The sequence below is a fragment of the Rhagoletis zephyria genome, unplaced genomic scaffold (assembly GCF_001687245.7).
Source record: "Rhagoletis zephyria isolate East Lansing unplaced genomic scaffold, Rhagoletis_zephyria_1.1 Rzeph_scaffold_07755, whole genome shotgun sequence".
Classification (NCBI taxonomy): Eukaryota; Metazoa; Arthropoda; class Insecta; order Diptera; family Tephritidae; genus Rhagoletis; species Rhagoletis zephyria.
In genome coordinates this window covers 6,926-18,063 of record NW_016164837.1, presented here as the reverse complement: position 1 = coordinate 18,063, position 11,138 = coordinate 6,926, and the positions used below count along the sequence as shown (strand labels likewise).

The window sequence follows — 11,138 nt, the reverse complement described above, 5'->3', positions numbered from 1 at the left end:
TAATGCAATTAACAACATTAGCAACACTGTGCTGATTGTGTTCTTGATTTGCGCAAACAGCAGCATACACTTCATTTTGAAAATTTCACACATTCGTTTGAATAATTCGAGTTTGCAAAACTGGCTTAATCAAGGCTCGATAATGGAGAAATTAAAACGAAACCAATTAACACTGCGCGTTCGAAGAAAAATTTACTACGCAGCACCGTTATAACTAGTAATAAATTTATGTTGTTATTTTCGAAAATTAAAATATTTTTTATTAAAAAGAGTGCTTTTTTTTTCTTCGCACAATAGCTGATTCACGCTGCTGATGTTCGCCGTCAATGGCACTTTGACATTTGGCGAGCGCGCACTTACACAAAGAAATACATATATAGGTATAGGTATACAAGATCGAGACACTTGACAATGTGACAGCCGCTTGACAGCGTGGCTAAATGGTGACAGCAGTTGCTGAATGTGAAATCAATTGAACTTTTAAATTTATTGCCTCATTCATTTACCACTGAAATACATCTGTTTGTATGTAGATATGTATTCATGTACTTATGTAGTATGTACTTAGTTGCTGCGGTGTAAACACACTTGTGTATTTATTGATGCACTAGTATGTATATTTAATTAATATTTTTTATTATTATTTTTTTATTTTTTTTTGTTGCTGCTCTACTGCACTTCGACCACAGCCAACCACAAAATGGGGGTATTCACAATTTAACACTGCAATGGAAGGAGTGATAAAAATTATTATTATTACTTTTAATTAGTAGTCATCGAAATAAGTTAAATGCAATAATAAATAAATATTTATATTTTCATATTTTTCTGCTAAAAAACTTTTTTGACTAAATACACAAACGAAGGCGATTCTAAAATAATAAATAATAATTTTGAAGCTAGTGGCCACCTATTCAAAATGTGGAAATCAATTTAATTAACGAGCGAATGAATTATCTTTATCTGGGTATTGAATGAGAGAGGTTTGAGAAAGCTGTATTTCGAAAGATCAAAATTTCCTTTTTGATGCAGAAATGTTTATAGATAACCTAGATGCTCGATATTCTAAAATTTCGTTTTAATTATCATTTAACTTTTTAAGCAGGTGGCAACTCTCTTCAAAAAAATATGATATATCTAAATCCAGCTATCTATATGCTGAACTTATAAAAAGTAGGATTTTATTTCAGTTGTTAATTAAGTTGGTTTTAAAATTCCTATGACGGTGGCAACCCCTTTAAAAATATTTTTGAAATAAAACTTTCGTAAGCCTATCTCAATTAATGCCCATATTGAAATATTTCGTTCAACTTGTTAATTTATTGATTTTAACTTTTTGAACAGGTGGCAACCGTCCTAAAGAATATTTTTGGAACAAATCATATTTTAACCCCTTTTTTTGACAGCACCATTGTGCTCATATCAACTTATTAGTTAATCGATTTTAACTTTTTAACAGGTGGCAACCCCTTTAAAGAATGCTTTCGGAATGAATCGTTTTGGAACCTCTTTTTCGTTTGATGTCCACATTATTGTAACATATTATTTAACTTATAAATTAATTGATTTTAGCTTTTCCAAAAGGTGGCAACTCTCTTCAAAAAATATCCTATATTTATTGGGTATTCCTTTTCCGGGAAAGTTTAAAGTCTACGGTTTTTCCTTTCCCGATAATTTCAGATTTGGTAATTTGAGATTTTGGGCCATTGAATGATGGAATTGGAAAGATGTCTATATAATCGATATCGTTTCAGGATTAGAACTGGTTGAGCTTTTAAGATGTTTTCTTTCATGTGGTTGTTGTTGTGTCTTACTCTCTGTTAGAGCAACTGAAAGAAGTTCTGAACGCCTTTGGTTGATAACTCAAGTTTAACTTTAGTTCCGAACTAGAACAATGGAGTCCGCCTCGTTGAGTGCAAATTGTAGTATCTCACTAACGCTCGATATGAAATTCCCTACCCCCATGATTGACTCAGACATGAACCCTGATAGCTTTCGACGTAGTGCGAAAGGAAATTCGTTCAGTACAAGGTTCCTTAAAATAGGAGATAGAACCCTGCCCTAAGTGGTCACGTGTACCCCGTACAGCCGTTTTCCTTACTTCAGCTTAGTTCCTAAGGCTGCGGGCACGCAATGAGCGGCTGAACGGCGAGTGAGTGAAAATTAAAACATATAAAATACCATTGATGTGACCACACGATGATCGACTTGTGAGCGGCATTTCTGAGCGGTTTAGCGACGCCACTCATGGCGTGGCTGCAGCCCTAAGACGTAAGCTGAAGTAGGGAAAACAGGGTATATACAGTTAGGGGCGTTGAGATGGTCCTGAGGCAATATATGCAGAAGTTACATATATGTATGAATCGTTGGGTACCCACTGAATGCTCGCAGACTAACAAAATGTTTGTTGAAAAAGTCGCCTAAAAAGTTTTTATTCCAAAGAACAGATTTATTACTCGCTTCAGGACTATACACTGCACCCAGTCCAATATGTCGAATACATTTTAAATAGTATATTACGTATAGTTATTAGTTAAAAATGTATCACCTCGAAACATGGACTAAACATTTGCCCCTTAAATGAGCTTCAACAAAGTACAAAAGTTTCAGGTACATTTTTTCTAGTCAAACGTGTAAGCAGTGTACTATTTATTGCCAGTAATAAAAATTTAATTGAAATAAAAACGATTGTGCAACAAACAACTAGCTGGAGTACCTTTGCATTTATATCTATTTACAATATTAATTATACAATGTAAATATTGCGAATACCAAAGCAATTTATGACATTCCTCGTTTAATGTGCTGGGCCACCATGATTTATCGACTTGCCTGCTGTCAAGTCGTCTTAAATCGCCACAATTGGAAGCCAGCGCTAAGCTGGGGCTTAATAGATTGGCGCGTTTTGCACTCGTAAATGTCATTAGGAATTCCAGCATGCAATGCCCGCCATTTAGTGCCCGCAATCCCTTCGCAAACCACGGCGTTAGCCCAACTAAATCGAATAGTAATAAAAAAATAATTATTCAATTAGATTAATAGTGAAATAAATTTAAAAATTTATTACTCTGTCAAGTCGGCATTAAAGGCAATAGTTAGAAGGCTAGAAAAATTAAAGGAGACCACAGAGAGAGAGAGAGAGAGAGAGAGACGGGCAAAGCGCGCGAGAGTTCTAATGAAAGCGAGATAGTCGCATGCCAAAGCGCCTAGCTGACTGTACTGTTGTTGGCTAAGCGAGAAATTTTATTATCATAAAAAACACGACACCACCTAGTGGCACACAACCTTTGTTGGGATCGTATAAAACAAACAGTTCCAAGCTCTGTTCCTCATAAATATTCAACCACAATGCAGATTAATTTTATTTGTGTTTTTTTTCTCATTTGCTTGGTTGACTTCGTCGCACCCATATTTTTTTCACTATAACTACATTCGAATACAGTAGGGATTACTTTAATAATACTATATGGTGGTGGCGCATAAAATCGTTGACAATTACCCGCTTAATTGTTTTGAAATAATTGAGTTGAGAGGTGTTGGTGGTGAAAATTGGTTGTCTCATTAAATGATTGAACAAGCTGCAAGTGTTGGAAAGTTTAAAAGTCATAATAAATTTATGCAAATTTAGCTAGAACAAAGTGAGTCATTCACTTACCGGGCTGCTGTTCACTACACTATGATTGTGCGAGGAACTTTGCAACAGCAAGCAACATTATTTGGCTTAGTTCAAGTTAGGTTAAACAGGTTCAAACAGGTTCAAACTGGTCCGCTTTAGTACCACAAAGCCTTGAACGAAAACGTTTGCTCTATTGGGGTAAGCCATACTTGCCTTGCTGCATATAAAATTCGTCTTATCTTCGTATTCGTCTTCGTCCTCCTATTCGTATTCGACACCGACCTCGTTTTCGTATTCCTCTTAGCATTCGCCTTGATATTCATGTTCGTATAAGTCTTTGTATTTGTATTGATCTTCGTATTCGTCTTCGAATTCGTATTCGTAATTGTTTTCTGACTAGCCCTTACATTCTTCTTCGTATTAAAAAATCATTTTCATTTTAGTTTTAATATAAATGAAAACCCTAAATCTGTTTCAAAGAATAACAAACAGCACCGATTAGTTTCAAAAAAGCTCCAAAGAAACTCAAAAAATAATAATAATGAAACAACATAAAATCACAAATATCACAATAATCGAAAAAATTCCTAAAAATACAAGAAATACTAAAATTTTAAAAACTAAAGAGTCTAGAACACACAACACATATCGAAGCTTGAAAAAACTCTCAAAAATCTAAGAAATTCTAGAAAAAAGTCTCGAAAAACTTTGAAAATAGTTCTATCATATAAAGAATATTAAAAAAAAAATTTTAATTAAAAATTTCAAATGTCTCGAACAATAAAGTAAAGTTCTGAAAACCACCAAAAAATATCAAAATAAAAACCCTAAAAGTTTTTCAAAGAATTCCACAAGCTCCGAATATTTCCGAAAAAATTATAAAAAAAAAGTAGAACAACCGAAAAATCGTAAGAGTACAAAATATCGAAAATCTCTAAAATGTATACCAAAAATTTCTAAAAAAAATCGCTAGAAAAAGATAGCTCGTACTTTTGTTTTATGGGATACTAAAGTTTTCATGTCCTAAGTAGTTTCAAAAAAGTGGAAAAGTTTTTAAAATAAACGTCTGAGCGAAATTAAAGGTTAAAATATATATCATAAAAATTCATGGGAACTCGGCTAAAAGGGTAATTTTGTCCCTTACTTCAAGAAACCCTGCAAAAAGCAAATTTGGAAGGTCGTTAGAGGATTGATATATTGTAGAAAATTTTTCTGTGGAAAATTTTACTAGGGGTCTTCTCATGCCACCAACGTAAAACCCTGTAAAAAATTAAAATAAAAAATCAGCAAAAAAATCTTGGCTTTTTCCACAATATTTTTTTTCTTTTTAATTGAGTTTGGCTGTTATTCCTTTTTGGCATAGATTTTTTATTTTAATTTAATAGAGACCGTTACTTTGGGTCTCACAAATCGAAAAAGGTCCCGTCAAGCTCAGCAAATAAACTACACCGAGAGGGAAAGAATATGTCCGAGAATTTTTCAGAGGAAAAAAAGTGAAATAATCTCAGAAACTACCAAAATCACACAAAAATCCCGAAAGTGTCTAAAAATCATTCCCAGAAATTAATAAATAAAAAATTAATTTAGGTTCGAAAAAATATTTTATTGACACAAAATTCTGAAAAAAAGCCCGCAACAATGGTTTCATTGCATAGAAAAAGGCAGCGATTTGTTTCCAATTAACTCCAAAAAGGTATAACGTAGTCCCAAGGAACACTTCCGAAAAAGCTCCGAAGAGTTAAAAAAGAAATATCACAAAAAATCTTGAAACTATCTGCAAATTACACAAAAAAATTTAAATTCAGAACATACCAAAAAACTATAAAAAAAATAGTAAATTTTTTGGAAATGCACAAAAAACACTAAAAAACTAAAAATAAAAAGTGGTATAATCTCTAAAACTCCCCAATATCGAAAGTACCTGGAAATCACACAAAAAATCTCAAATTGAAAATATACAAAAAACCTCTAAAAATAGTAAAATAACAAAAAGAGAGTTCCGGATACATTCCCAGAAAGTTCCATAGAATCTAAAAAATTCTGAAAGAGTTCGGGAAGTTCAGAAACAATTTCGAAAAGTAACCACACAAATTCCAACAAAAAAAAATACTGAAAAGTTCCAAAATATCGTAAATAGTCCGAAAAAAACTGCTTGAGAGTCCAACAGAGTCTCACAAAGCCAAAAGATTCCCTAAAAAAAATTTCAAATCATTGAAAATATTTTTTAGTGGACTTGCCAAATAAAAACTTTGCAGGATTTTGCTTAACTTTTTTATTCCAAAAATAAGTTCTTGAAAGAGATGTTTAATAAATTCAAACATAAATATTAAAATACCATCAGAAAATAAAAATAAAAAGTTTTTTTTTTGCAATTGTATAAATAATTTCGCTCGACCCACCTCTTGTAATTTAGTTAAAATCCACAAATCCTTCGGCTGCAACGACAACAATTTCCAAACGAATGATGTGATGAAAATTGCATCCATTATCACATAAACGCATTCAAATCATTTCGTAGAATTTAAGGCACACTTGCAACATTTAAATGCTCACATGCATGCATTGATACATACATATATACAATTATCAGTAGGCAGTTGCACTTACATAAAAACAAAGAAAAGTAGTTTTTTATTTCGAATTGGATTTCGAAATAAGCGACCAATACACGTCGTATATTTGCATTGATGCAAGTACTTGTAAACATTTACTGATTACGATGCAAAAAGTCGTCGTGCGCAAATTTCTATTTTTTTTTATTTTTTTTTTTTATTTACTTATTTTTTCATCAATGTGTTTAATTGCCGCGCTATGGAAGAAAAATAAGCATAAAACTAAAAAATGATTAGATACCTAGTTGATTTTAATTTGATTGTATAATTTTTTTATGGCACTTCACTTAACAAAATTTCAGCAGCATTCCACACAATTATGCAGGCATTTATTTAATTTGTCAAGAAATTCACAATGAATTTTTTTTTTTTAAGTTTAGTAAGATTTGTTTTGCACTGCTTTGTTTAAATCCGCAGATATATATATAGAGAAAAAAAAACAACAAGAACAGCCAACAAAATGAGCGCTGCAAAATGTTGTATTTCCTTATTTTGCACAACGTTGACGAATGATTACATATCAATTAAAAGCGAATTGCAAATACCCAGCACGCTTCGAACTAATGATCGATAGTAAGGCACAAATGCGAGTGCAATGGCGGCGCGCATGCAAGCGAAGAAAACAAAAACAAAAATAAGTAGCAAAAGAAAAATTTTGAAAAGTAGGAAAAACAACACAAACACGAAAAAAAATTATTAAAGCAAAAGAATGCTCAAAAAATGTTTCACTTTAAAAGAGAAAAAAAAAGAAATTACAAAAAAAAAATTTTTTTAATTTTTAAAGAAATTTATTTTATTTACATTTATTTGCACGATAATTATATTTTTTAGAGTATTTACTGCGATTAACGTTTTTGCTTTGCGAAATAACGCAACGAAACGTTTAAGATCGAATTCAAACTGACGCAGAGGATTGTGATCTCGCTCGAATGGCGGCGCTATATGCATGAGCAAGCTAAGCGAGGCGCATAAGCGTGATAGTGAGCTAGCGGAGGCGTCAGCTGTATAGAGCGGCGCTTAGTTAGTTGCGCAGCAGCGCGGCAAGATCGTGCGCGCGCTGTGTGAACAACGGAGACAGCACAGCAGGGGCAATGAGCGCGCCGAAACACAACTCGACAGTGCGCTCGCTAAGCGTATTTTGTGCAGCGCGCCACCACCATCTTCAACGCTGCCTTGGTGCGCGCGCCGCGAGCGACTCTAAGCTGCAGCAACGCGTGCTTTTCTATGTATGAGTGCTAGATATGTGACAGCCAGATGTCGCGCGCACAAATGCGTGTGTCATGTTGTGTACGCGCATGTACATATGTATGTGTTAGCGCGCTCGCTTGGTCGACAGCGCGTATACGAAACGCAATGGCGAGCGAAATATATGCGCGCTTGTGTACTAGTCACAACCACAAAGTATGCGAAATTGATACGCGCTTTGAGGCGCCGCGCCTGAGATATCGATATGCGGAGAGCATGTGTGTGTGTAGTGATCTTGTGACCTTTGCATATGCAGTTTTTTTTTTTTGCTTTTTGTTTACTTTAAACCGCAGATTAAAACCGTTACGAGGCGAATTGCACAACAATGAAGCAGCGCAGCGCTTCAACGAAGTTCAAATGCAGATCAACACTTAACCTAAATTGGTTAAACAGTTTTGGGTGGTTGACAATTAGAGGAGATTACGAACTACGAGCGCTGAAAAGATATCACGATTTTGGTAATGTACTTGTTTTTTTGTTTTGCTGCAGAGCAGAGCGAAGTGTACAACCGCGTTTTGTCGCGCCGCGCTTACAACGACTGCCTTAGTTCTTGATTATAACTCTTATTTCATTTCAATTTCTTTCTGTTCCCAACATTTTTTCAATCACTGTTATCGTTTCAATTTTTTCTCTCCTTTTCTTTGTTTCTTTCTTAAAGCGCTTAAAAGTTTTAACACTCTTTGCGCGCGCGCTATTCATGTCGCGCGCGTCGGTCAATGCAAGCGACAACTAATTAAAACCTTGCGCTGTGACTTGTCAGTCTGCGAATGCTAATCAGCGCGTCAATACCATTGCAGCTTTCTTTAATAAGAGCACTTTAAAATAAATATGTAACAACAAATGCCGAGTAGTGGGAGCGTGGTTTCGAGCGAGGGAGCGCGCACGCACGCTTTCGCCATACACAGCACAAAAATAAGCATTCTACATGAGCTGCGCGCTCTGCAGCCTAAGCTTCTCTCTCTTCATTTTTATCACTTTCGTCGCAAAGTCTATTTCATTGGCCTTCTTCCTCGCCCTGTTTTCCTTCTTCCCCTTCTCCATTGTTTATTCGTTTTTTATTAATTAACCCGCAATATTTAACTACATTTTTTAGCATTGTCCTAATTGTGTGTGTGTGTGTGTGTGTGTGTGTGTATGTGTGTGTTTGTGTGTGTGCGGTGCTCTTAACGTGCTATCGACTGTGTGATCACGATCACCTTCATCGTGATCGCTTTTGTGGAATCTTTGGTATATTGAAAATTTATATTAATACACCTGCGCCACCGCCTTTTGACTTGAGTGGCTTAAGATATTCTACTAGCGCATACTTTTTGCTGAGCGCATCAAAAATCACAGTACTGTGGAAACCGTTTGTCCATATCATTCCATTTATCATGGATCAATTTAAGGAAACTTGTTGTTGCGCATGCGCATGCCGAATTAATTTTTCGGCTACTTACAATCTGCTTAGTAGCATAGCGTTAAGACCTAAACTCGATTTTGTTTAATACGTTGCGATCACTGCTGCCTTTGTTGTGCTGATATTACACACATACACGTACATTATTAGCACCTCAATAGCTTCATCCATCTGTTGTCTACTCTCCTAACAACCAAATCGTTGCTTCTATAACTATTAAGTACGTTAGCCGACCGGCTGAGCGCAATAAACCGACTTTGTTTTCAGATTCATATAACTGCTTCGTTGGCGTTCTTTGGTGCCTTCTTATATATAGTAAAAATCTTTTTTTCTAGTTACATACTTACAATAGTCGACACGACTGGTTTTAACGCTTGTCTACTTGTCATATGCGTATAGCTGTGAATTATAAAGCGTTTACGCCAGTACGTCCGCGTATATGGCTCACGACGATTATGGGAAACCACCCCGCCACAGCTATTGCAAGAGGCCCTTAGGTTGGCGCTTATAGGTGAGTCACATTTTAGCGAATCTCAACGTTTGCCAGGCTCGAGGTCCGTGACCTTCCCCGTCGTCTTTTCTTTTCTGATGCCCCTTATTTCCGACTAGAGATTGCTTGATGGCCAATTCTTTTCATCTACGTAATCTGGGTCTTCGGCAGGGATTAGTATAATCTTCAAAGGACTCCAAACGCTGCTTTGCTCAGCCTTACTTCCATATGAAATCTCAGGAGAACTCATCCCTGCTATTTAATATCCGATAACTCTCAGAAACTCGCCAAAATCAGATCGCAGTATATGGTTGTAAAACGGAAGTTTTCTCATACGTTCCGAAAACTTTGACTCGATCAAAGTAGACTTATAACTACTGAACGAGCTCCTCGTTGCCTGTGACCTCAATGACGAGCATGACCTGAAAGTGAACACTGGCTTCCTCGTGGTACCGGCGTGTCGTCTATGGTGCTTACATATCACTGGAGAAAATAACCTGCGTTGTAGATTTATCTTTCGACCTATTCCTTTTGACGACCTCTGTTGTTTGATTTGGTCTCAAAGTAAAGCAAGAAGTGGTAGTGTCATGTCATCGGCTGAATGCCAAGTATGCAAGCTATAAGTGGACTAATTGTGACACCGTAAAAGAGACTCCTTGTTTTCTTACTTTCCCTAGAAATGAAACCACCAAATCTCACAAAATCATAGGCTGGCATGCAGGAGGATTAAATACATTGTCAAAATGGAAAGACACCAGATTCGGTCGCACCAACATACTAACCAACTAGCCCGACACGTTTAGGTCCCCAGATTACACAATACCACCGATGGAACTCAAGAACAAATTACCCACTCCTATGCCTTCGAGGCAGGACTGGGAGGACGACTCGGTCTAGGACCTCCAAGACGACTCCACACGGATGGCTCTAAACTAAATCTAAGAGTAGGCAGTGGGATACACTCCAATAACCTCTCAATAGACCTCTGCTTTAGGCTACCAGACTGCTGCAGTGTATTCAAAGCAGAGCTTGCGGTCGTAAAGTAGGCTGCACTCTGGCTTATCGTATCTAATCTTAATCTGCCTTCAGTAACTATATTCTCCGGCAGCCAGGCTGGTAGTAAGTTAGTGGATTGCTGAGAGATCTCGTCAATAACTGTAACAGAGTGTAGGAATGTCCTTAACGATTTAGCTCCTAAGCCTACTACTCACATTGTGTTATACCGTTGTCTACCTGCAAGACAAGTGTAGGAAGGTCCTTAACGATTTAGCTTCTAAGTCTACTACTCACATTGTGTGGGTACCAAACGACAGAGACATTCAAGGTAAAAATGCAACAGGCGAGCATGCCAGGAAGGGTATCACTTTGTCTGACGTCAACTCCTCACATACAGCAGGCATACCGTTATCGTCGAGTAGGCAAATAAGAGGTGGTCGGAAGAAGGCACGTGTGGGACGACTCGACAAATCTGGTCCAGCCTTGGCAAGAAAAGGTACGACGGTCTCATTCGGTTAGAATGGCCTCTACTATGGCTAGTAACCGGTATTATTACGGGCCACTGCTTAATGGAAAGGCATGCTAGCAGAATGGGTTTGGCGGCCAATAACTTCGGCCGTAGTTGCCGTGACGTGAAAGAAATCGAGAGTGTGGAACACTACCTCTGTCACTGTCCTGCCCTTTTGTGGGCGAGAAGAAGCTCATGTAACCACCACCTTTTCGTCCGTCTGGCCGATCTAAGTGAAGGTATTCACGAATTCGTTCGCTTTCTGCAACTAA

The 11,138-nt window shown here is 36.7% G+C and overlaps 1 long non-coding RNA gene across 1 annotated transcript; it reads right to left on the bottom strand.

Moving 5' to 3' along the window:
- Positions 1-658: 658 nt before the first annotated feature.
- On the bottom strand, positions 659-6,443 carry LOC108374484 (uncharacterized). The gene is made up of 2 exons (XR_001849052.1): positions 6,016-6,443; positions 659-723 (listed from the first exon to the last, which is right to left on the bottom strand). It is a non-coding gene; the product is annotated as an uncharacterized LOC108374484 (long non-coding RNA).
- Between the last annotated feature and the right edge of the window lie 4,695 nt (positions 6,444-11,138).